The 26,548-nt window shown below is 40.1% G+C and overlaps 1 long non-coding RNA gene across 5 annotated transcripts; it reads left to right on the top strand.

Annotated features, from left to right (window-relative positions):
- The first annotated feature begins 2,592 nt into the window (after positions 1-2,592).
- Positions 2,593-26,548, top strand: LOC139383784 (uncharacterized). Of its 5 annotated transcripts, none has more exons than XR_011628794.1 (4): positions 2,593-2,720; positions 19,132-19,324; positions 21,042-22,348; positions 22,849-26,548. It is a non-coding gene; the product is annotated as an uncharacterized lncRNA (long non-coding RNA). The 5 variants fall into 5 exon arrangements; XR_011628792.1 differs by having other exon boundaries at positions 2,600-2,720; positions 21,042-22,475; positions 22,599-26,548; XR_011628793.1 differs by having other exon boundaries at positions 2,600-2,720; positions 19,135-19,324; positions 21,042-22,475; positions 22,599-26,548.

Below are 26,548 nucleotides of genomic sequence, written 5' to 3' on the forward strand. Positions count from 1 at the left end.
ATTAAAGTGTTATTTGGATTTTTTTCTGAACACAATTTTGTTATTTACACAGTTGGTCTAGGCCTATTACGCATCAATAAAATAATAGGCCTATTATTATTATTATTAGTAGTAGTAGTAGTATTAGTAGCATTGGTATTATTATTATTATTAGTAGTAGTATTAGTAGTATTAGTAGCATTAGTAGTATTATTATTAGTAGTAGTTGTAGTAGTAGAAGTAGTAGTACTATTCGTATTATTAGTATTAGTAGTATTAGTAGCATTGGTATTATTAGTATGATTAGTAGTAGTAGTTGTAGTAGTAGTAGTACTATTAGTATTATTATTATTAGCATTAGTAGCATTGGTATTATTATTATTATTAGTTGTAGAAGTAGTAGTAGTAGAAGTAGTGGTAGCGGTAGTAGTAGTAGTAGTAGTAGTTGTAGTAGTAGTAGTACTATTAGTATTATTATTATTAGCATTAGTAGCATTGGTATTATTATTATTATTATTATTAGTTGTAGAAGTAGTAGTAGTAGTAGTAGAAGTAGTGGTAGTGGTAGTAGTAGTAGTAGTAGTAGTAGTAGTAGTAGTAGTAGTAGTAGTAGTAGTAGTAGACCTAGTAATATGCAGCAGTGGCAGCTTCAGATATGCCTAATATTTTAAGATGACAATATTTTTGTTCAGGTCTTCACTCTTATAAAAGTGTTCCGTTGTGTCCAATAAAATCATATTTAGGAGGAGTTACGTCTTTAAACACCACGAAAAGGCGCGTTTTATTTGGTGAGCTGTGTGCTCATAACGAGACCATGATCATCTAGTTGTGTAGTGAGGATGGAGGGAAAATGCGTTTTTATCCTCTCAATGACCAAACCATTTTCGAAAACATAAAGAGCAAACTATAGGCCTATTGATAAGTGGTAAAATGTTGACAATGACAACAACAAAAAACACTAGGTTTATGCACAATATCGAACATTTACGATTTCTTTCAAATTTTGGATTGCAGTTATTAATCTGCATTTTCATTTCCCCTGAGATAAAAAAAAAAAAAGTCGTACAACTATCTTATAAGTGTTTCTTTGTGCCTCCCATGGGTAACAAGTGGACTATTCTCACTTTGGCCAAAGATGGTTCATTTAATTCCATCTATCATATTGTAATATTTAAAATGTTAATGAAATTCATATAAATACTAAGTATAGCCTACTTGAAAAATAACAGGAAGGCCCACTCACTGAATATGCTCCCAATCACTGACAACGATCTTCGTCAGGTCAAACAGAATGAATGATCCCATCCACATGATCATTAAGCAAATTATGATATAATTCATATTCACACAATTCCTACGCGAAAGAAACCAGAAAAATGGACCTATTTATCCACATGGCTCCTAGATATTTAGCAAACAACATAACGTATATTAACTAGCTGTAGGATATGTTACAAACTTTGATTCCAAGTGACAGTGGTGAAATAGGGGTGGATGGAGGGCAGAGACAAGGATAGGCGTTGGAAATGGTCACAAGCAGTCAAGCTATGCTATAGAAGTGAGGACATGCACCAAACAACAATATCCAGCTCAGCTCAACACAGGCATGTGTTTTCTATTATAATATTATGCTAACGATCTTTTCAAACGTGATATCAACAACAGTTAGGGGCGGCTCAATGTCAGATAGCAGAAACAACAACAAGCAATGTTAAAATGTTCTTCATGCTATAAGGGCTCTATACCGTTATTATATTAATAATTACTAGGCCTATACAAGTAATTACCTCGGCACACGGCTTTTGCTTTAGTCATGTCTTTAGTCATGTTACAACCTTAAAATGCATTATGAAACGTATTCCCCCCCCCACACACACACACCCAGTGAGTCCCCCCTGATGGAAGACACACTCATGTTGAGATCTTCGGATGAAATGTGTTTAATTATCACATAAAAGTGTCCCGTGGGGTCAGAGAAAAGTTGTGGGGAAGGGGGCTGATTGAGAACAGTCTACTGAATGTGATGCTCCGCCTGCTTTGTTCTGTATCACTAAGCCATTGTCTAGGGGTACTTTTAAACTACTGAGAGATGCCTTCTCAATGAGCCTAAAGATAAGATATAGTTATAGTCGAAATGATTCAAAATCCGTACATTCCCAAAACGGCAAGACACCAATTATTTTCCTCCACGGACCGGGGGATTCCAAGCCCCTGCCGGTGTACTTAGAAATCCAAGGGCAGGGAGTTTGTCCCTTTGCCAGATAGGACACTGCTTCACCTTCTGAACACGTAAAGGGTGCATGCGTTTATTCTCCAGTCCCTCTCACAAATCGTACTTTAAACACCCGTGATCTGCGAATAAACAAAGGCAGTAAACAATGGAGTGGAGGCTATGCCCACAATATAGGAAGTACATGCACAACCAAATTGCAGGAGTGTAAACTTTGAAGAGGACGTCACCGCTCAGTAAATGTACACAGACATTCAATTTCGTTCTCTTCATTTTAGACATAATGCGTAACTGATTATTTTTTTAGCACACTGATCGATATCTCGGTAAAATAATCTTCTTTTTTTTTAACTAGCGGGGCAGTGAAATCTTTGCTTTGTGCTAAAGTCAACAGTGACAGAGTTTGAGCTCAAATAAATGCCGTGATGTCTCCAGCCCTTTGCAGAAGGCTGAAGGCGAGGTTCCACATTGGGCTCCTAGCTTGCCAGTAAGCATCCACCGTATTTCACAGGTATGGACATTTGATTGTATATTTCCTAACTTTGTTTCAATTCAATCGTTGTGTGATGATAGTTATTCGTTTGGGGCCGGGGGTATGCTAGATGAGAATTGAGCAATGGCTGAAATCCTGGTTAGAAAGGTCCTCGAGCAGGCCCAATTGGGTTTCATGACAATGGTTGGTTCAAAGCTTCAAAAAGGCTGATGTGATTTGCAAGTTCTGTGATAGAGGTTGTTGCCTCTTCATTCAGTGTCTTTCAATTGCATGTCAGAGAGCTATTGCAGCTGATATATATCATTGATGTCACGAGAGGAGCACTTGCTCCATTGCGCATGGAACTCTGTTTTATAGCCTACAATGAAACCCTGCGGCTCCAACATTCAAATGTTAGCGTCCGAGCGGTTTATAGCCTGTCAGTTTTTTAATGTTTCATTGCTATCCATTTTTGAGTGTTTTGCTGTGTGCGTCAGGTTTTCAGGAACCCATTGAGTATTTTCTATTGGCTTTCTTTTGGGGATGATTTAAAGATAATTTTACACACACTGCTTGAAAATAATTCAAACACTAATCAATATTGGAATTCCAAATGTCAAGAACATTTATTTTAATGAATTAGCTATCATAAATTATCGTCATTGTCTTCCCCATCTCATTCATGATACCTATTTACAATTGTTTGCGGACTTCTAATGATAACATATGGCTAATAAAATAATGATGATAATAACAATAATAATAATAATAACAATAATAATAAGAAGAAGAAAAAGCCTGCGTAATAGGCTTAGGCTACTGTATAAAAAATACACCATTGTGCTCAGAAAATAGTAGTAGCCTAGTAAAAGTTGTAATGTTGAGATGAAACCGTATGATGCGTCCAAAACACTGGGGACCGTTTTCAATAATTAATTCCCCTCCAATCTCGCTCTCACAAGGAGCAAGAGCCCTCGAAAATACCCATTACCCATTATTAAAATAGCATATGCGGACGCACTTCTACTCCGATCCTTTGATGGAGGTGATAACCTCAGTCAAGCCTCCTCCAGGATGGAGTGAAATGGGAATGGCCTTTAGGAACCCTAGTTCAAAGGTAACCGGCCTTAATCGGCACTGGAGAACCTTCTTACCAAAAGTGCACGAGAGTTTACCCACTGACATCAGCCTCCTAGGCCTACATCATCCAATTTATTAGTTACCTGAGATAGCTAGGCTACACGACATGAAGGACCAGGACCTTCATTGTTGTGGGGAACCATTTATAAAGGCCAGCCTCCGAAAAGTTTTTTGTTTTCGCTTAAGTTAAAAGATATCGGCAATAGAAATATATGCATGAGTCCTCGCTGGCTGTTCAGGCAGATGCACGCGCGTATAAGCACGCGTGTATAAACACACACACACACACACACACACACACACACACACACACACACACACACACACACACACACACACACACACACACACACACACACACACACACACACACACACACACACACACACACACAAAGGGGTTTCACATTTCAGCGCAGAGATGCCTCTGCAAAGGGCCTGGGCACACCATCACAGGCAACCCCTTCACTGTTGTTATAGCAACAAGATGAGCGATGGTCCAACTTGTTGATCCCTTTACTTTGCTAACCCATTTTAATTACATTTCTTACCGGTGGCCCTATTTGCATATTTCTAGATTAGTTTGAGTAACACGAGGAACCAATGGCATTTCTCAAGACCGAAACCTAGTCTGGATTTATTGGAACAAGTTGTGGTCAAACTTGGATGAAATTCCTCTTGCTGTGAGGACGCCAGGTTTTGTTCATTCATGCTCCCTTCTAGACTCTGAGGCTGAACTCGCGGATGCCTTATCTGTCCTTCTGTTTGCATTTCTATTGCATGAGCTTTGGAACAAAATTCTCACAACACTGGGACACATCGATATAAGGTCTATAAGCATCAAAGCAAAATGTTGAAAACTGGTTTGAAATAGGTTTTCATTTTGATAACAGATATCGTTGGCCCGGGGTATTGCTCTTCATGATGGAACCATGGATTGCATCATTTGAATTAACCAAGTTTATTCATAGCAGTAGATGCACATGGTCCCATAGACCTATAGGCCCATAATAATATCATGTGTGACGGGTTACCAACTCTGGCCCTATATTCCCGTTGAAAGCACTAGTAGCCTAAACTCACATGCAGCCACCACCAGGACCTGGAACACCCAAGTAGAACGGTCTCCCGGGTGATAGCGGGACACCGGTCTAACAAGCTGTAATTCGGTTTTAGCCTATTGCAGGGGTGGGACCGTCCACACTGCCCCAATTTAACTCCTCTTTCACGCGAAATACTCCTAATCCCATATTTTAGTAAGGGAAACTGCTATCCTACAGTATATTAAAGACAATAAAGTGAAAACTCAAAGCCATCCATGGTTTCTCAGCAGTCAGTTAGTTCCTCGTCATGATTTACGCCCATCGCGTCCACCCGTCTTGCTTCAATTAACACTAGCTTTAGTGGCCATTTAATTATCTGACACTTAGCATGAATAATGCGGGAGCGCGAGTTTATGCTATTCAAATAAGTGCATACATTTAGGATCCAGTACATATATACATTTATTTAGGCAAGGGATATAATTCCTTTAGCTAAATAGATTTCTAGAAATAAATCAGCAACATAGATTATGTCTGTTGCTGGTGGCAAACCTATTTTCCCTCTGGGAATACATTATTATTTTCATTATTATTATTGTCATAATTTTTTTAAATCACAATTATTATGACTATTTATTATTATTATTATTATTATTATTATTATTATTATTCATGTAGACTATTAATAATTAGGCTACTGCTTTAAAATTGATGATCGAATTGCCCATAGACTAAATAACAGACGTTGAGACCATTAGGTGCAAACGGAAAAAAAATATTCAATATCGAGAAAGGTTGATAATGGATCCTTTGAGAACTACAGATAACAACACCAATTGATTTGCTGATTTTCAACGATAAGCATTTTGACTAGAATAATTTGACACTTTCAATTAGATGGGGGGAAAACTAGATGTAAAAAAAAGAATGATATACATTTTCGTTTTCTGTAATCCACCTAATATTGGTATGCACCCTGCTATAAAAGCCCATAGATGATGATGAAGGAGAAGAAAAAAGTGAAAAAGCTAAGAATAATCCGTTCATAGGTTACCCCAATCATTCATTCTATAGCAAATACAATTTGCACTTTTTCTTACAATATTTCTAATTTGGTATGATAATTATCCGAAGTACAAAATTGGAAAAGATACCTTATACACCTTTTAAAAACATGAATGTATTGCCAGGTTTCACATGATTTTGACCAATATTTTCAATGTATTTAGCAATTCATATCGGAAGTAGTATGAGAAATTAGATTGATTTGAGTCAAATGGTGATGATAAATATGGTTGCCTGAATGGTGTGTGAAACACCCTGTGGTCAACCCAATATGGGAAACTGTGTCTGCCTGATTCTGTGGCAGAAGCCTTCTCTGTTCACTTTACAGTAAACCTCCTCATTGTCTGTTTGTACCCTAATTGAGTGGGTCCTAAATGTTAGTTCCTCCAAAGCTCCACCTTGAATGAATCATTGGCTGTTCTAATGGAAACAAAACGCTATGGAGAGGGATATGGAGAGGGCTCTCAGAAGCATTGAGAGTAGGCAATTGTACACATCCCAATGTAGCACAGAAGGGCGTAATGTAACAGGATGAAAAGAGAACAGATGCCCACTCTACTCCCTGTGTGTTGCTCCGGAGAGGAGTCTGTATTTAGCTGCTGATACTGTTTCAATGGAGACTACACTAGGAAGTATCCCATTCTCACTGATAACTATCAGGAATTAGCAGAGTCATGTCATGTGCCACACACCTCTCTATCATACCCAGGTGTGCAACTTTTGTAATAGAAGTGTGGGGGATAATACAACCTTTGTAATAGAAGTGTGGGGAATAATACAATTTTTGTTTTGTTAGCCGGTCGGATAAACACTCCAAACAGCCTACCTGACCTCTCGGAGGCGTCCACATGTTCCAAAAGCACACCTTTGCCTCGTTATGTATCACATTCCAATGATAAAACTGGGTGGGGGGGACAAAAAACATAATTCTGCTGTACACACCTCTTAACTTGACATCTCTTTCCCATTCATTTGAGAATGTCTGAATTCTGAACAGACATGTCAGAAGAAATATACAGAGACAGTTTGGAGGAAACAACTCATATTTGAAGTACAGCTTGGAGGAAACAACTCCTATTTGAAGTACAGCTTTGAGGAAACAACTCATAGTTGAAGTACAGCTTTGAGGAAACAACTCTTAATTGAAGTACAGCTTTGAGGAAACAACTCCTATTTGAAGTACAGCTTTGAGGAAACAACTCCTAGTTGAAGTACAGCTTGGAGGAAACAACTCCTATTTGAAGTACAGCTTTGAGGAAACAACTCCTATTTGAAGTACAGCTTTGTGGAAACAACTCCTATTTGAAGTACAGCTTGGAGGAAACAACTCATATTTGAAGTACAGCTTTGAGGAAACAACTCCTAGTTGAAGTACAGTTTGGAGGAAACAACTCCTAATTGAAGTACAGTATTGAGGAAAAAAACTCCTATTTGAAGTACATTGTGGAGGAAACAACTCCTATTTGAAGTACATTTTGGACGAAACAACTCCTATTTGAAGTACATTTGGGAGGAAACAACTCCTATTTGAAAAACATTTTGGAGGAAACAACTCCTATTTGATGTACAGGTAACACCATTCACATCTGGCTTGCTTTTCTCAGATGATAAATTCCAGCCATATTTTCAGGTTTGACCCACCAGAGCAGGTAGAAATCAAAGGTCAGAGGGTCAGTATGGGAAAAGGAGGAGTGTGAGATGGGAGAGGGGGACATGGTGAGAATGCAGCCGGTGACTGTGATGTGTCCGTACCTCCCTAACACGGCAGTGTGACATTACAGACCAGCGATTCCTCTCAGCCTGAGCCAGGCCGCATGGCCGTGTGGTCCACACATCCACACACACAGGGCCGCACTGGCGTCACAGAGAAACAAGTCAACAATGCCCATTGACAGTACCGAGGCAGCAGCTGGTGGGACAAGCACTAACCTAAAGACAACCTATTCTGGTCAGGACGGGGTGCCTCTCAGTACCCCACTGCTTTTGTATCACTCAGAGTGGAAGGATTGTTGGTGCTTGTCCATCTACTGTATGCACTGTAGAAATAATCCTAGATTTATAGATGTAGTATCTTAATTTGACCACCCTGTTGTTGTAGGACATTTCCTGTATAGCCAATAGATATAGCAGAAAATGCAAACTCGTAGTGTATTCAAGGTATAAAATGGCTTCTAAAGTTTGTAAATTTCACTTAAACATTTCCGACTTGATTTGCCCTAACTTTAAATGTATCAACCAAAATGTTAATGAATTATAATCCAAACAATAACTCACACTTCCTGTTGCTGCAGCATTATTTTCCTGCTGTGAACAAACTGGCTCAAATTAAGATCCTACATCGGCATTGAAGAGTCATTTGAAAATATATGCAGTGATATGGATACAAAGTAATCAGCAAAAACAATGGACATCCTTGTGGATAAATAGGATGAAAGGATAAATAAGACCACAGACGTACAAGTGGTGTTGATTCTGCTTGAATGAAGCAGATATTGCTTTTTTTAGGTTGGTTCGGCTTTGGTTCATTATAAAAATACAATCACCGTTTTTGATTGTGGTTTCAATGATTTGGGTTTAATGCAGTAACAACACAGAATAACATAATTAATAAAAGTCCCATGATGGTAGTGACTGACCATTATTGATGTCACTTATTAACCATCATTTATTCACGTTACTTTACTTTAAAACAATATTTCAGTTGTTGTGTATATTACTCTTTTGTTTTATTTGATTACTTTATTATTTCATTCCAAGTCATCTCATCTCTATAGAGCTGCTTCCTCTATGCTGTCTGACAAAATCACGATTTTTTTTTTAGTTCTTCAAAGTTAATATGGCATACATTTATGACTGCTGAATACCAACTATCAATCACTTAGATCGTGTATTTTCAGGTAGAGATAGCTGGCGAATCAACAGCTGCTCTATATCCCCTCACGATCGCGCATTCTTCTGTCTCTTCGGTAGCAGGTTTAAAACAAAGACATACCCGACAAGTCGTTACTCAATGAATTATGGTCATTGTAGTTAATTACCACGTTTTATGTGCTAAACAATGTAGAATATTAGCCTGTTGGAAACTACAACTCTCTTCTACATAGCATAGTTCAGGCTGGATCTGATTTATATCTAGAGAAATGTGCAATGTGCCACGTTGAGCTCACAAAAAAATAAAAAAAATGGAAAATTCAAACGTCTGTCAATTAGTTGTTACAAAACGAAAAAATAACCTACATTTCAGTTAATGCTCAGTACTAAAAGCAGATGAACATTTAATGGGGATAACAAGCAAGAGAACAGTGAAGAGAGTCTCAGGCATGCTAGAAAGGAAGATAAGCTTCTCAAGGAGATATATGAAGCTCAGGAAACCCATGGCAAGATAATACATGTGTTCAACCATGCAGCAAGACACTGCATTAAATCAAGATTAGAGAAGTCCAAAATATGAATCTAACTATTTAGCGGGATCAAAATTGAGAAATGTGTGTTGTGTTATTTAAGTGCTTTCTATAGCCTTTTTCGGTAACAGAGTATTCTGCAGTCACATTTCCCAATGGGTTTGATGCGAGTGTTTGAGAGTGAACCCTGTTGGCAAAGCCAGCATAGAACAATATGTCATTCAGCTGTGTTAAAGAGATTCCTGCTCAGCTGTGATTGATCCGACATGCTTGCTTTATTCCCCCCGAGGCCTGAAAACCATGGGGTTTTAGATTCAGACTCTGGCAGTACTGATGGATATCTCTGAATGTTTCTCTGCCATAGACTCAGACCATCTTTTATTGCCTTCTTCCTCTGTTTCCACCCAGTGCAGACATTCACACACAGACATGTCCCTGGCATGTCTGCCAACCTCTCTCCTCGCCCGACTTCTCTCCCCCAGGGAACTGAGGCCTGAGCCCTACAGGTCAGTCACAGCCAAGGACACACAACTCATTAAAAGTTAATGAAACCTAAAAACGCAGTGCGCCAGCGATTCATTTAAACTCCAAACCAATCTCAGCTTCCAGCAAAGGCAAACAAGCCCATGTGGCCAGCGTCGTAACCAGGGTTTGAGTTTCAGTGCGGTCCGGAAGATACATTTTCTAGAAGTTGAAGCTCATTTGCTGCATTTCTATATAATTAAAAAACGTCAAAATGCTATTTGGAGAACAGAAAAAAACAAGCAAAAATGACCCCAGCCTTTATCACCTTGGCTACTGTAGGTTAATTCACCTCAGTCGATCTACAAACACATAGCCTATTAACTATACACTTGTAATGTTATACCCCTGAAAGGGGGAAATTATTCTAACTTAATATCAGTGCCGAAACGAAAATGTATGGCATTTTCAGAACTGTATTGTTTGTGTTTTAATGTAGGCCTCGTCCTATAGGCAATGTAGGCCATTTGGAGATGTAGATATTGAAACATAGCTTTTTTTTAAAGTTCCTAACTTATTTGATAAGATTAGTACAGATTTTCTAAGGGGACCCCACATGGGGCCCCAACCTCAAGTTTGGGAACCACTGTACTAACCTCTCTCTGCTTGCTTCCTGTCTCTCTGTCTCCACTGCTTCCTCCTGCATGCATTGCCTCCTCCATCAGCCTCACCACTGAGCGCCAAATCACTGTCTGTCTCAGTAGTCTATCTGTAAAGCAAAGTTATTATGAAAACCTAGTAGCCTATTCTTTTGCTCATGCTGAGGTAGGCTCCGTTTAAAGTTAGCTTCTTACTTCATCCTAGCTGACTAAGTAAATGAGCCAGAGCCCTTCAACTTTACTGCAATAGAAGTCTCTGACGGCAGCTAGCCACTTGACTGACTGATATATATCTCTATTAGCGACTATTTCCAGTTGTGCACTCATTCTCCGAGAGTCGGTTTTTGTTTGTTTTGGGATGTCTGTAGACGGCAGGAGTCACAGGACGATTTTTTAAATATGTTTTTCCCCCGGTATCTCGCAAACAAACTGACTGCAGTGTCTCTAGTTGCCTACTTGAGTGGACAGAGAGCTGGGGTAGTTCGTTTTACGTCTCAGGCCTTTAGCGTAGTTAGCCGTTCGAGAGGGCGTAGTTAGCCGTTCGAGAAAGTGGTGAATGTGCTGCAAAAGAGGAAAATCCGAGGAGACAAATCGGGGGACGCACGCGAACATAAAGAACAAACCGCTGTTTATGATTCCGCTCGTATACAAAGAGGCTGGCGCTAATATAACGCACTTAGATCGATAATATACCCGTTCTGAGCTTGGATCAACGCTTGGAACAATATTTAGATGTAGGACCAATATTTAGATGTAGGATATATATATATATTTTTTTTTCTTTCTTTTCTTCAAATTATAAATAATTACCGAGGTATATATATATATATTTATATTATATATATATTTTTTTTCTTCTTCAAATTATAAATAATTACCGAGGTCCGGACCTTGGTGTCCTCATTTGTAGTTACAGCTATGTGTGTGGCCCCAACACTCTACTCTGAATAACAAACTACGTAATATTTTCTTCTGTATATGTTCCCTATGCAGACATGTTTGGTGTGATAGGCTATCTTACAATAGAACTTGTCCAATTTATTGAATGCGAGGAAAGAGTGTTCTGCAGGGATGAATTCTGTAATCTGCTTCCAAGTTGAATGTAATATCTCTACACCGCCTCAGCTTGTCAGGAAGGCTAAAAGATATGCGATTTCAACATTCATGAGAATCACTGACATTCAAATAATGTACTAATTTGAATACCATAGAAGTGGAAGCTAAATGTGTGTTAAGTCTTGTATTTGTTCTTCTTCATGGGTATACCAGTACAGAGGACTGTTCCTGATCTGTGCATTGTTTAACATGCATAGGCTATTTCGCCACGTTTAAATAACCCACTCCTCGCTCTTTTTCACAGGGAAGCACTCATCTAATAACATTTCGACTAAATTTAATAACAACCAATCAACAGCAATAACATGTCAATGTGTGTAAAGATGAGTGTCATTCGGGAAACCTAAGCGTATTTGTTTCTTTAAAACCTCCACTTTAACATGACCCCCCCCCCCCCCACACACACACACCCCAATAGAGGTGTCCTCTGAGGACTCAAATTAAATTCCCTCCATGTATACGCCACTGTCAGCCTTTTAATGAATTCACATACCCTGACTTGAATTAAATTAATCCCCAATTTAATCCCATATAAATGGCTGTGTCGTTTATCACGTACAGGCTGATGCTCAGCTGAAGGGTCCTGGAAAGCTGGTTGGTGTCTATAGAGCAGTTGAGCAGATTACCATTAAAAGACAAGAGCTGTACATTTCCTCTAACAGAGTATTCCCCTGATACATACTATTTAACCCATTGTCTGTTCACGGCTGACAGTGACATAGTTTTGAGTGGGATTTAATATCCTGTCAGATGAAGAAGTAATCCATCCAGATGTATGTGTCATGATCCGATACCTTTATTTTCCTATGTGCAAATAGAGGCATTGAACAGATTATACCAAAAGAGAGAAACAAATGTGTGGATGCAATGTTATTTCTGGTTTCTTCAGTGTATTGGTGCAACACACCTTTGATATTGTTCTGGGAAATATTGGTTACAGTTACAGCAGCTGTGTGTTTGGACTTGTTTGAGGTCATTATTCCAGAGACTGTTGCGTTACTATATTGATGCAAATTTCAGGTGGGGTTAACATGCAAAGCAAAGCATTACTTAAATGATGAACTCTTTGAGGCAGTGAGCTGATTGATAGTAGTTTCTCAACAACTAATCCATACAAATGCTATAGTATCATGTGGTACGGTCAAATATTTCTAATGCGCTTAAGATGCAAATGCATACCAGCCTCTCACAGAGGTTTGAATAAGAGTGTGTTTTTGTTTTCATGATTAGACTTGAACTATAAAATCAACGTGTCCAATTTTTTTGCCATAATCAGTGTGGCGTTGAATGCCGTTTGTTCCATAATTCAAGATATAGCTAATGATAGAGGAATTGGTAGGGCAAAATAGGAACAGTTGTCTGGTTTGTTGTCTCTGGCATTAGACGCTGAGCGTAGTTAGCCAACAGATATGGCAGTGTCACATCTCCAAAATGTCTAATATATAGCTGCTAAGTAAGCAGTGATTTGGGATGATTTTGTGAGTGACAGATGGTACCTAAGTTCACGTTAGCTGTTCTGACGGAGGTTCCAGACTCTATATCCCATTCCACCAAATGTCTGACCAGATATACTTTTTGGAGGAAGCTTGGTCAATTCTCTGCCAAGCCTGGCTCGTGTACCTATCATTATTATAGAAGAAAATAAGAAACTTTGCAATTCACTCCCATACCAACAAATCCTTGACAGATGCTGTTCTGTCACTATTCATACTATTGTGCTGCCATTACAACTAAATGCATCATTTGAGTTTCAGAAATCCATCCTGTATGTATCCATCACCAAATGTTTGGTGACTGAAAGCCTACGTTGCAGGGCGGGGGTGCATAATTGCTAGGAAACATTTTACTGAACATTTGGTGATAAAATGCAGCCCCCCCCACGCACACAGCTTAAAGCAATTAATTCAGGATCCTGACACAAACTCTCCAATCCTTTGACAGCTTGGAGCTGAAATAAAAATGCTAGTTCTCCTGGGAACGGCAGGAGATAGCCGGCTCTTTTCTGGACTGTTTGCTCACTGGCCCTGAGAGCAATCTTCCCCAGTCAGAATGAAATGCAAGGACACAAACAATGTACCTCAGAGAGAATGGGAGATGGGGAATGAACAGTTTGGACTATTTGCTCAGCAGAAGGGCAGCCACAATGGCTGGCCGATGGCTTTCCCATGCATCAAGCCTCTTAGTCTTAGGCCTCCCTTTGTTGCCGGGTTTCATCGCTCTGGCCAGATAAGAGCCCAGCTGCCCTATACTTTTAATTCCCATTGAACACCGTACTGTATCGTCATTTATCTGCCTACATACTGCCTGCCATGATGTCGTTGTCTGATTGAATGGGTTATCGCCTGTGTGTCTCGGTGGCTAAGGTTCACCTTAGCATGTGCTGTCGTTTAAGTCTGAATCCCTCTCTCTTCGATAAACAGCGGGCGGTGGTTAGGGTGGGGGGATAACGCCTGATCCCTCTTCTCTACAGAAAAGGAGGCAGCACAAGTCAAGCACAGGATACGATAAAGATACCCATTTACATACAGTTGAAGTCTGAAGTTTACATACACCTTAGCCAAATACATTTAAACTCAGTTTTTGAAAGTCCTGCCATTTAATCCTAGTAAAAAATCCCTGTCTTAGGTCAGTTAGGATCACCACTTTATTTTAAGAATGTGAAATGTCAGAATAATAGCAGAGAGAATGATTTACTTTAGCTTTTACTTATTTCATCACATTCCCAGTGGGTCAGAAGTTTACATACACTCAATTAGTATCTGGCAGCATTGCCTTTAAATTGTTTAACTTGGGTCAAACATTTCGGGAAGCCTTCCACAAGCTTCCCACAATAAGTTGGGTGAATTTTGGCCCATTCCTCCTGACAGAGCTGGTGTAACTGAGTCAGGTTTGTAGGCTTCCTTGCTCTCACACACTTTTTTAGTTCTGCCCATACATTTTCTATATAATTGAGGTCAGGGCTTTGTGATGGCCACTCCAATACCTTGACTTTGTTGTCCTTAAGCCATTTTGCCACAACTTTGGAAGTATGCTTGGGGTCATTGTCCATTTGGAAGATCCATTTGCGACCAAGCTTTAACTTGACTGATGTCTTGAGATGTTGCTTCAATATATCCACATCATTTTCCTCCCTCATGAAGCCATCTATTTTGTGAAGTGCACCAGTCCCTCCTGCAGTAAAGCACCCCCACAAGATGATGCTGCCACCCCCGTGCTTCATGGTTGGGATGTTGTTCTTCGGCTTGCAAGCCTCCCCCTTTTTCCTCCAAACATAACAATGGTCATTATGGCCAAATAGTTATATTTTTGTTTCATCAGACCAGAGGACATTTCTCCAAAAAGTTTGATCTTTGTCCCCATGTGCAGTTGTAAACCTTAGTCTGGCTTTTTATGGCGGTTTTGGAGCAGTGGCTTCTTCCTTGCTGAGCGTCCTTACCTGTTATGTCGATATAGGACTCGTTTTACTGTGGATATAGATACTTTTGTACATGTTCCCTCCAGCATCTTCACAAGGTCCTTTACCGTTGTTCTGGGATTGATTTGCACGTTTTGTGCAAAGTACATTCATCTCTAGGAGACAGAACGCTTCTCCTTCCTGAGCAGTATGATGGCTGTGTGGTCCCATGGTGTTTATACTTGCGTACTATTGTTTGGACAGATGAACGTGGTACCTTCAGACGTTTGGAAATTGCTCCCAAGGATGAACCAGACTTGTGGAGGTCTACAAATCTTTTCTGAGGTCTTGGCTGATTTCTTTTGATTTTCCCATTATGTCAAGTAAAGAGGCACTGAGTTTGAAGGTAGGCCTTGAAATACATCCACAGGTACACCACCAATTGACTCAAATTATGTAAATTAGACTATCAGAAGCTTCTAATGCCATGACATTATTTTCTGGAATTTTCCAAGCTGTTTACAGGCACATTCAACTTAGTTTATGTAAACTTCTGACCCACTGGGATTGTGATACAGTGAATTATAAGTGAAATCATCTGTCTGTTAACAGTTGTTGGAAAAATTACTTGTGTCATGCACAAAGTAGATATCCTAACAGACTTGCCAAAACTATAGTTTGTTAACAAGAAATTTGTGGAGTGGTTGAAAAACAAGTTTTAATGACTCCAACCTCAGTGTATGTAAACTTCCGACTTCAACTGTAGGACTACATTATTCTGCATGTGGATAGTTCATATGGAGCAGGGCTCACCATGAAGGAGATTCAGCTCAAACACACAACTTACACAATGGGAGGAGCCGCGAAAGTGAAATAGACATTTCAACATTGTATTTCAGCCTTTTGGAGCCCACTGCTGAGTACTGCAAGACGGCCCTTGAGAAAGAGGTGAGATAAGGTCATTAAATGACCTAATGCCAACTCGAGAGAGTAAATAAAGCTAATCGTTCCTCTGACTGAGAGCAGGAGCCATGTTGTGGTCTTTTGTTACAGTCTGTTAGTTTGTGTTCGCATTTACATTGTTTCGTTTTTGGTGGAATGTGTATTCAGACTGAACGTTTGTAATGTCTATTTGACAGGAATTACTACAGTTCCCTCTCGTAGTCCGCTGAAGAAATGTAGCTAACAATGATAACAGTTTCTTGAAAAAACGTCTCATGGCATACACACACCACGCACACACTCAAATACACACCCATCCCCCACTAATGTCAGAGTCCCTCTGGGTGGTCAGGGCCAGAGGCTGAGTGGATGGTGGTGACTCTGACGCCCTGTAGAACAGTGTATCTAATGGAACACGTTGCAGTTGAATCATTGTCACTGTTAACTTTCTCAGGTTGTTTCCGTTTTGTAGGTCATTCTTCTCATTGGCTTGTCATTTTCTGTTAAGCACTTTGCTCATGGATTCATTCAGAGGGACAGCATGGCGTTGGAGTGGAATGTCCAAAGACAGAGCAATTTTATGTCAATCACATTTTCCATTTTTTAAATGAGTTGTTATTGTACATCAAATATAAAATACAGATTAAATGTAGCTTGTGTGTTAGCAAAGAGAGCATAATCATTAAGAAACCATAAGTGCTTGTTTTGGTTGAGAGTGAGCAGCTTCGCAGTTTGGTGAACGCCTCTGAACGTTTAGTGAGCATGTCAGAGCTCAGGTATGGGAGGATAAATAGGTGTGCTACTGGGCTGTGTGAGCGGAGAGGCAGCCACCTGTGTGGTGGGTGGTGCGGGCCCTGGCAGCCCTCTCAGCTTCACGCTCCACTGACCCTGAAATAAAGCTCTGTTCAAGGCATTTCAACCCTGCTTAAGGTTGTCCGTGGCCGTGTAATTTATGAGTTCTGAGAACATGAGTTATGGGCTCCGTACAATGCACAATGAGTCATACAAGAAATTTACAACACTCCTCCAATTACCCCAGGCGCTGACGACCTCGGGCTCACCGGGCTATTGTCTTGTGTCAGAGAGCACTCGGATGACTCACTCAGTGTTGATGTTATGATGCTTAAGGTCATCTGAAATGTACTGTGTTCATGACGGTCTTTAGTCACCTGTATGGTTGTCTGAAGCCAAGAGGCTGCAGTCACAGCCATCAAAAATCATGCCCTGCAGCTCCTAGTGGGTGGTCAGACACAGCTGCTCCTTTGACATCCCAGAGCAGAGAACATGACTCGATGCACTTTGCATTAACTCTATTTTATAATGCATGTTTCATTGTATTGGAAATACAGGGATCTTAGCAGGTAGATTTTTCAATGAAATCATATCGTTTTTTTTCTTTAAGTAAGTACATATTTTCAAGGGAATTATTTTCATTTTTATCTTAAATTGTGGCTCGTGGTGGATTGATTTAACAGCTGATTTAATCAACAATTGCATGATTTGAAACGGCATAAAATGGCAATGTCACTCACAATTTGATAACCACTAGAACATAATATTGAATGAAATTGCAGAATAATACATTGACAACTTAACTGTATAACACATAGCAATATGTTGACTTTGATCAACTGAAAGACTGTACAATGTAAGGCAAGGCTTGCTTGTTTTTATGAAGCATTTTACAAACTTCGAATGAAAATGTACAATTATGTATCGAAATGAACACTTATTGGAGAAGTACAAGTTGACCTGGTGTATTATTTAATGTAGAGGCAGATAGATACATAATTAAATGCCCTCACTATGTGGATAATATTACACATCTGTTGGACCACGCGGTTTTTATTTTTGCCAGAGCTCTAGAAGAAGAAACAAAAAGGAAAGCATTTTGTAGTATTCCACAAATGCAATGATTTATTTCTATCATTTTTGTGCGATAGTAACATTGTTTTCATAGGAGATTGAGAATAAGTACACTTAATACAATGACCCATTTGTCAACAATTTGTCTGTAGCTAGGGTTAAATTAAAATAACTATTTGAATGACAGGACATTTGACTATAATTGTATCATTGTATTGTTTTTCTTGAATTATAGAAATAGGAAATGAACAAAAAGCTAGTAGAGTGCTATTGCTATGTCCAAAAAACATGTAATATGTGTTTGAGGTGTGCAAAAACAGAGACAATTATTGAAGCCCTTTCTCTTCTTCAGCATGTAGGGTTATAATATCATTTCAAAATAAATGGTACCGGACCATGGTGGTGTTGGTTGATTAATTGACAGACGAGCATAATTCAAAGAAGCTATGCAAATGCACATTTTTACCTGGTTGACAGTGTTCTCTTATAGAACACGTGGCTACAATATACATTCATCCCTCAATTTATCAAAAGGATGACAGTTGTTAGCTTTCACCAGTTGCAAAGATCTTGTTTTCAATTAATTTTTACAGACAAATTACCATATATTATATACATGGGAAATGTTTTATTTTATGACTGCTGTTTGATTTTAAATCATGCTCAATATTCTCATTTGTTCTATACCAGTGTGCTTAATGTATGATACTTACTAGTTTTGGGATACTTCTGAGTGTTGTGCTTTTTTGCATTGGGTCCGTGAAACACACCTAGTACTCATCACAAGCAGCCCACTGATGATGTCATTCACCTTACCTCCTCTCTATCTGGAGGTGTCAACACCCCGCAAACACCTTTGACACACGTGCTTGAATGTTGCAGGCGAGTTAGCTAAACATTCCTGGGTGTTCCCCATTCTCCTATCTATACCTGCTTACCACTACTCACACTGAGCTGTTTTAGCTTCGTCTCTGTGGCCGACACAGCAAAGTCAACTCTCTCACAGGAAAACAAGCAACTCACATAACCAGGCTTTTGACAATACATGTTTTTATGTATTGTCCTATTTTATGTCCTATTTTGTACTAAAACATTACAACATGGTATACAACTTTATTAAAGTCAGCCTCAAATGTATATAGGTTTTGAGTTTTCTCCCCATTCTTAAATGTGACTGAATAAAATGTTTTGCTCTGAGGCTTTGGGAAAGATTGCTGCCATCCCATGCTTATCGGCACATTCAGCTTGTTTGAGTTGATTTGAGGTGCTGGGTCTCTGAGGACGGATCGCAGAACTGTAACCACATCAAATAATGAAGGGAAAGGTGTTTCTTGAGCCTCTCTCTTTCTCTCTCTCTGTCTAGCAGGGCTCTGCTGGGGAGGGCTCCATGGCTGTGCTGTCAGAGAGGTTCCTTCAGAGAGAAGAGGGATAGGAAGGAGAGGAGGCCATAACGAGAAGAGGAGAGGTTCGAAAAGGAGAAGCAGATGGATCTGCCACCACACACAATGTCCCTTCTGTCGTGGGCTGTGCTGTGACCGCCCCATGGCAGCGGCCAGGTATGTCAGCTATGTTTACCAAGCCATCCATCTCCTACCTGCCCTTCTGAAACAGGAACCTTTGTTTGAACCATACAGTCGTTAAGCCACTCGTTGACTCAGATCAACACAATTTATTTCCTGGTGGGTGCAGCAGGATGGGATTATGGTCATCTTAGTTTTGACCTTTATTTGACCTTTTTTTTCTTAACCCCCCCCCCCCCCCCAATGTTAATGTGTTTAGATGATTCAGAAAAGATTGTCTGATTGTGGTCAGGCGAGGTGCTGAGTTATTGAGGGGACACACCAATGGTCCTTATCATGGCTGGCCAGGGTTAGCAAATAAACTGTCCATGGACGACAACACACATACACTGGGAGGATTAAGGCTCTGTGACTTTCATACATGCGTGGTATAAACAAAGAACATGGTACAAGTGTATGAAAAAGAAAAGAAAATGGCTACCAATATAAGACAGCAAATATGGATAAGAGGATCTGAAAGGAACCAATTATTTCCAAGTCACTGGAGTTGATAAATAGATTTTTATTTCTGTTTGCCAAACGCCTTTACATGTTGTCGTATTTGTGTAGGAGGAATTTCAATCCACTTATATTCTACTTTTTATTTAAAACAAATTATAGATGGAGATTAAGTGAGTTGAGGCAAGGAGAAACTGAGATGAGAGGGGATGTTGTAAAACCTTTTAAGTCAAGGCAACAACATCAGTGGTTCATAGCAGTGTTTAATAAAACCATTATCAATATAAGCACTGACTCATACCAGAATGAATCACCTTGATCTAATTGTTGATGGAACGAATAGCTCGATACATTTCCTAAGTGAGATTCTGGCATGAAAACCTATCACAAAACTCTTCAACTGCTGTGTGCAAAACTGTTTTCATTTATCTTTCACTTCTATTCACTAGGAGAGAGCAGATATCTGAATGCGCCACATTAATGATTGACTCATAGCTTGCAAAGTACCCTACATATGGTGTCCACTTTGTTCACTTACGTTTCACTATATTTTTAGCCTTACACTCAAGTTTCCACCACCCTCTCCAACTCTCATACAGTATTATTGGCTTTGGGGGTTGGGGTGGGTGGACCGAGACAAACTCTCTTTAGAAAACCATCAGCAAGTTCAGGCAAATGGGAGATAAGAGCTGTCGCTGGCTCTTTTAGTGGGTTATAAGAATGAGGCTGTGTAGACTTAATTCTCTTCTAAGATAAATGTGTCCAGACTTTTCTGAAAGCAAGTTCATGTTTCCCCTTTCTGCCATAAAGCCCACGTAGACAGGCATGAAATGAGCCCTGGACTTCTCATTCACACCATGAAGTAGAGAACAAACCAAGAATAGGGTCCTTTAATTAACTACGGGATGGTAAAACAGGAGCAAACTTTGAATGACTTGTTTTGTTCATGGTCATATTTTCTTTTCTCAGGCACCATGTTGAGCAAAAAATGGAGGTGGTCCTGATTAGATTCCATTGCCATCACATTTTCTTTGGAAATGTCAAGCTCTCGTTCTTATCACCACACCATTTCAGTATGTTTCTGACACTATATGACATATTGAAAGCTCAATGATAATGCTTTGATAGTTGAAGTCTTGTGCTGTTGTGTATTTGAGGAAAAGAGTGTCGCACCAGTTTTTCTGAGAGATGTATCCTATGGCAAAGGTGTTTTGTTGGGGATTAACTTGTGTTATTTTGGCTTTATCCTCCACAGATGGAGGTGGAATGGGACCAATGGGATCAATGTGTTGCTGCCTACAATCTTCTCCCTGCATCACCTCAGATCCACAGACACAGAACCACAAAGCACTTTCTTCTCTGAGTACTTGTCTACCTGGCTACGTCTGCGTCTGACCTGTCTGGATCTATGAAATATCAAAGCTTGTGTCAGGCAGCGTGAATAGGGAGAGAGAGGCACCATTAATGATTAACTGTTCTAAAAGCCTATCAGGCAGGCCATGTGACATGCTCGCAGCATTTTTTGAGCAGATTGGGGGAAGCTAGTGAGCAAACACAGGTGCTTTGGACTGGAGTCGCCGACGCTGTCAGGGACAACCACAAACAAGAGCAGCACTGCCGAGCTAAATGAGAGCCCACCCACTTTACTTACTCCCTGGCTAGCTTAGCTTAGTCACTGACTGCAGTGGCTGGAGATCCTCACCAGAGACCAAGTCCAATGTTCCCCCCCCAGTGTTCCATAACCTTTCACACAAACAAATCAACCGGGAGGATTGGAGTCGCTGTGGTCTCAAGCATAGGGGAAAGCAAACAAATTAATTGTGTTCCAGTTCTCACTTTCTAAAACAAACCAAATGTGGGTTGAACACTTGTTCTTGAGAATAGTGGAGGCAATGAGAGATATTCCGAAAGGTGCTAAGGGTGTTCAGAAATATGCAGGATGACAAACTGATTCTCAGGAAATGGAGTGGTTGATTTGATTGTTTCATTAATGTTTCATGGCAGGTGGATGACGAATAGATCATAAAGACACAAAAGCATATTTTCTGTCAACAAAGTAGACTGTTTTGTTGCCCTGAATTTGTTTAGATTTTTCTGGAGTTGTTTTCAAGATTTTATAAACACGGTCAAGGTCCAGACACTTAACCTTTTTCTCCTCAATAACGCCTGTCCCTTTGTAAAACGACTGAGTGCCTTCTGTAGCACAACTTTGATAACACAATCAGATGATATGATGGCGTTAACTGAACACGGCTTTCCGGCAGCGAGATAAATGAACAGCACGATAACGCTAACAAAAGCCTAGCTCTGATTGGTAGGTCTATGATTGGAAAACAGGCAGCATGGAAAGTCTACACAATAAGGGAAATTCATTAGATTTGTTATTTTCTACATGACCTGGGTCAGACGGACACCTTTTGTATCAGTCAAATATTTCTTTGTGTGTTTTACAGGTCTTTCATTTCATACCCAGCAATTACAGTGAGCCTGTAAAGCAGAGATGATAAAAGTGTTTTAAAACAAACACTCCAAATCAACAGGAGAGGAGATGAAGTTGTAAAGGCAGAGCGAGACAGAGAGAGAGAAGCTGAGACAGAACAAGAGGCAGAGCGAGACAGAGAGAGAGAAGCTGAGACAGAACAAGAGGGAGAGCGAGACAGAGAGAGAGAAGCTGAGACAGAACAAGAGGGTGAGCGAGACAGAGAGAGAGAAGCTGAGACAGAACAAGAGGGAGAAAGAGACATAGAGAGAGAAGCTGAGACAGAACAAGAGGGAGAAAGAGACATAGAGAGAGAAGCTGAGAGAGAACGAGCGGGAGAGAGAGACAGATAGAGAGAAGCAGAGAGAGAACAAGAGGGAGAGCGAGACAGAGAGAGAGAAGCTGAGACAGAACAAGAGGCAGAGCGAGACAGAGAGAGAGAAGCTGAGACAGAACAAGAGGGAGAAAGAGACATAGAGAGAGAAGCTGAGAGAGAACGAGCGGGAGAGACAGATAGAGAGAAGCAGAGAGAGAACAAGAGGGAGAGCGAGACAGAGAGAGAGAAGCTGAGACAGAACAAGAGGCAGAGCGAGACAGAGAGAGAGAAGCTGAGACAGAACAAGAGGGAGAAAGAGACATAGAGAGAGAAGCTGAGAGAGAACGAGCGGGAGAGAGAGACAGATAGAGAGAAGCAGAGAGAGAACAAGAGGGGGGGGGGGGTAAAAACAGGGAATGGACTCAGAGGGTATGCTAATTTGGTATAGAGCAGACCTAACTCACTCTATTAAATGTATCAAAACAGGAACATTTTACATTAGGCTAGAAATTCAAAAGGAAATTATCTCAACAGAGAAAAATGTCCTCCATTGTGCTACCTATATCCCCCCACTAGAATCCCCATACTTAAGGAAGACAGCTTCTCCATCCTGGAGGGGGAAATCAATCATTTCCAGGCCCAGGGACATGTACTAGTCTGTGATGACCTAAATGCAAGAACTGGACAAGAACCTGACATCCTCAGCACACAGGGGGACAAACACCTACCTGGAGGAGACAGCATTCCCTCCCCCATATGCCCCCCTAGGCACAACTACGACAACATAACCAACAAAAATGGGTCACAACTCCTGCGGCTTTGTCTCACGCTGGGTATGTACATAGTCAATGATAGGCTTCGAGGGGACTCCTAAGTTAGGAACACCTATAGCTCATCTCTTGGTAGTAGTACTGTAGACTACTTTATCACTGACATCAACCCAGAGTCACTCAGAGCGTTCACAGTCAGCCAACTGACACCCCTATCAGATCACAGCAAAATCACAGTCTACTTGAACAGAGCACTACTCTATCATGAGGCATCAAAGCCAAAGGAACTGAATAATATAAAAAAATGCTAAAGATGGAAGGAAAGTAGTGTGGAAACCTACCAAAAAACGATTAGGCAACAACAAATTCAATTCCTTTTCGACAACTTCCTGGACAAAACGTTTCATTGTAGTAGTGGAGGTGTAAACTTGGCAGTAGAAAATCTAAACAGTATATTTTACCTCTCATCTTCCCTATCAAATCTGAAAATGTCAAACAGAAACCGAAGAATTATGAACAACAATGACAAATGGTTTGATGAAGAATTCAAAAACCTAAGAAATAAATTGAGAAACCTATCGAACCAAAAACATAAAGACCCAGAAAACCTGAGCCTACGCCTTCACTAAGGTGAATCACTAAAATACAGAAATACACTACGGAAAAAAGAAGGAATAGCACGTCAGAAATCAGCTCAATGTAATCCATTGACTCTAACCACTTCTGGGAAAATAGGAAAACACTAAACAAACAATAACACAAAGAGTTATCTATTCAAAATGGAGGTGTATGGGTAAACCACTTCTCCAGTCTTTTTGGCCCTATAACAAAGAACAAACAGCAAAAACATATACATGATCAAATACAAATCTTAGAATAAACTATTGAAGTCTACCAGAACCCACTGGATTCTCTAACTACATTGAATGAACTACAGGACAAAATACAAACCCTCCAATCCAAAAAGGACTGTGGTGTTGATTGTATCCTCAATGAATTGATAAAATATGCATACCACAAATTCCAATTGGCTATACTTAAACTTTTTAACATCATCATTAGCTCTGGTATCTTCCCAAAGGATTTGGAACCACAAAGGAGGAGACAAATTTGACCCCAATAACTATCGTGGGATATGCATCAACAGCAACCTTGGGAAAATCCTCTGCATTATCATCAACATCAGACTCGTACATTTCCTCAGTGAAAACAATGTACTGAGCAAATGTCAAAATGGCTTTTCACCAAATTACCGTATGATAAAAACCACATATTCACACTTCACACCCCAATTGACAAACAAACAAACCAAAACTAAGGCAATGTCTTCTCATGCTTTGTTAATTTAAAAAAAGCTTTCGACTCCATTTGGCATGAGGGTCTGCTATGCAAATTGATGGAAAGTGGTGTTGGGGGAAAACATACGACAACATAAAATCCATGTACACAAGCAACAAGTGTGCGGTAAAAAAAAGAAAACACATTTCTTTCCACAGAGCCGTGGGGTGAGGCAGGGATGCAGCTTATGACCCACCCTCTTCAACATATATATCAACGAAATTGACGAGGGCACTAGAACAGTCGGCAGCACCGGCCTCACCCTACACGAATCTGAAGTCAAATGTCTACTGTTGTCTGATAATCTGGTGATTCTGTCCCCAACCAAAGAGGGCCTACAACAGCACCTAGATATTCTGCACAGATTCTGAAAGACCTGGAACCTGACAGTAAATCTCAGTAAGACATAAATAATGGTGTTCCAAAAAAAGTCCAGTTGCCAGGACCACAAAGACAAATTCCATCTAGACACTGTTGCCCTAGAGTTCCCAAACTTTTTATTGTCCCGTACCCCTTCAAACATTCAACCTCCAGCTGCGTACCCCCTCTAGCACCAGGTTCAGCGCACTTTCAAATGTTGTTTTTGGACATCATTGTAAGCCTGCCACACACACACTATACGATACATTTATTAAACATAAGAATTAGTGAGTTTTTGCCACAACCCGGCTCGTGGGAAGTGACAAAGTGCTCTTATAGGACCAGGGCACAAATAATAACACAATCAATCATTTTGCTCTTTATTTAGCCATCTTAAATATAAAACCTTATTTGTTCATCAAAAATTGTGAATAACTCACCACAGGTTAATGAGAAGGGTGTGCTTGAAAGGATGCACATAACTCTGCAATGATGGGTTGTATTGGAGAGAGTCTCAGTCTTAAATCATTTTCCACACATAGTCTGTGCCTGTATTTAGTTTTCATGCTAGCGAGGGCCGAAGTACCTGTGGAATTGCGAATCCAACTCACTAAGGTGCTTTGCTATATCACATTTGACATTGTCCGTATGCTTGAGTTAATTTGCACACCAAAAATCATACATTAATGGAAAGACCCTAATCTTAGCCTCAATTTTGTCCCGCACATTGAATATAGTTGCGGAGAGTCCCTGTAATCCTAGATTCAGATCATTCAGGCGAGAAAAAACATAATTCAGATAGGCCAGTTGTGTGAGAAACTCGTCATCATGCAAACGGTGAGACACGTGGAAATGATGGTCAGTAAAGAAAACTTTAAGCTTGTCTCTCCATTCAAAAAAACCTGTCAATACTTTGCCCCTTGATAACCAGCTCACTGCTGTATGTTGTAAAAGCTTTACATGGACCCTGCCCATATCATTGCAAAGTGCAGAAAATACACGAGATTTCAGGGGCCTTGCTTTAACAAAGTTAACCATTTTCACTGAGTGTCCAAAACGTATTTCAAGCTGTCAGACATTACCTTGGCAGCCTCTCAATGGATGCTGCATTGTACCCAAGTGGCGTCGGGAGCAACTGCTTCCACGCGCGTTACCACTCCACTATGTCTCCCTGTCATGGCTTTTGCGCCATCAGTACAGATACAAACATGAGCAGCAGCTACGTTTGGCTACATACAGACCGTTAGTGGAATTCCCACAAGAGAGTAACGGTTAATGTGATTGGATGTTAATTATTTGACTAGGTTACCTGTATTTGACTACCTGTATTTGACATTGTGTTGTTATTTTGCTGAACACTAGATGGTTGAATTTTATTTTTGGCAGTGAAACGAGGCTACTCAGGCAAGAAAAAAACCTCACCCAAATGTATAGCCCCGTTGGAAAATATAAATGGACTGAAAATGTTAAGAAATATATAAATAAAATAAAAAAATAAA

Source organism: Oncorhynchus clarkii, chromosome 25 (genome assembly GCF_045791955.1).
Source record: "Oncorhynchus clarkii lewisi isolate Uvic-CL-2024 chromosome 25, UVic_Ocla_1.0, whole genome shotgun sequence".
NCBI lineage: Eukaryota > Metazoa > Chordata > Actinopteri > Salmoniformes > Salmonidae > Oncorhynchus > Oncorhynchus clarkii.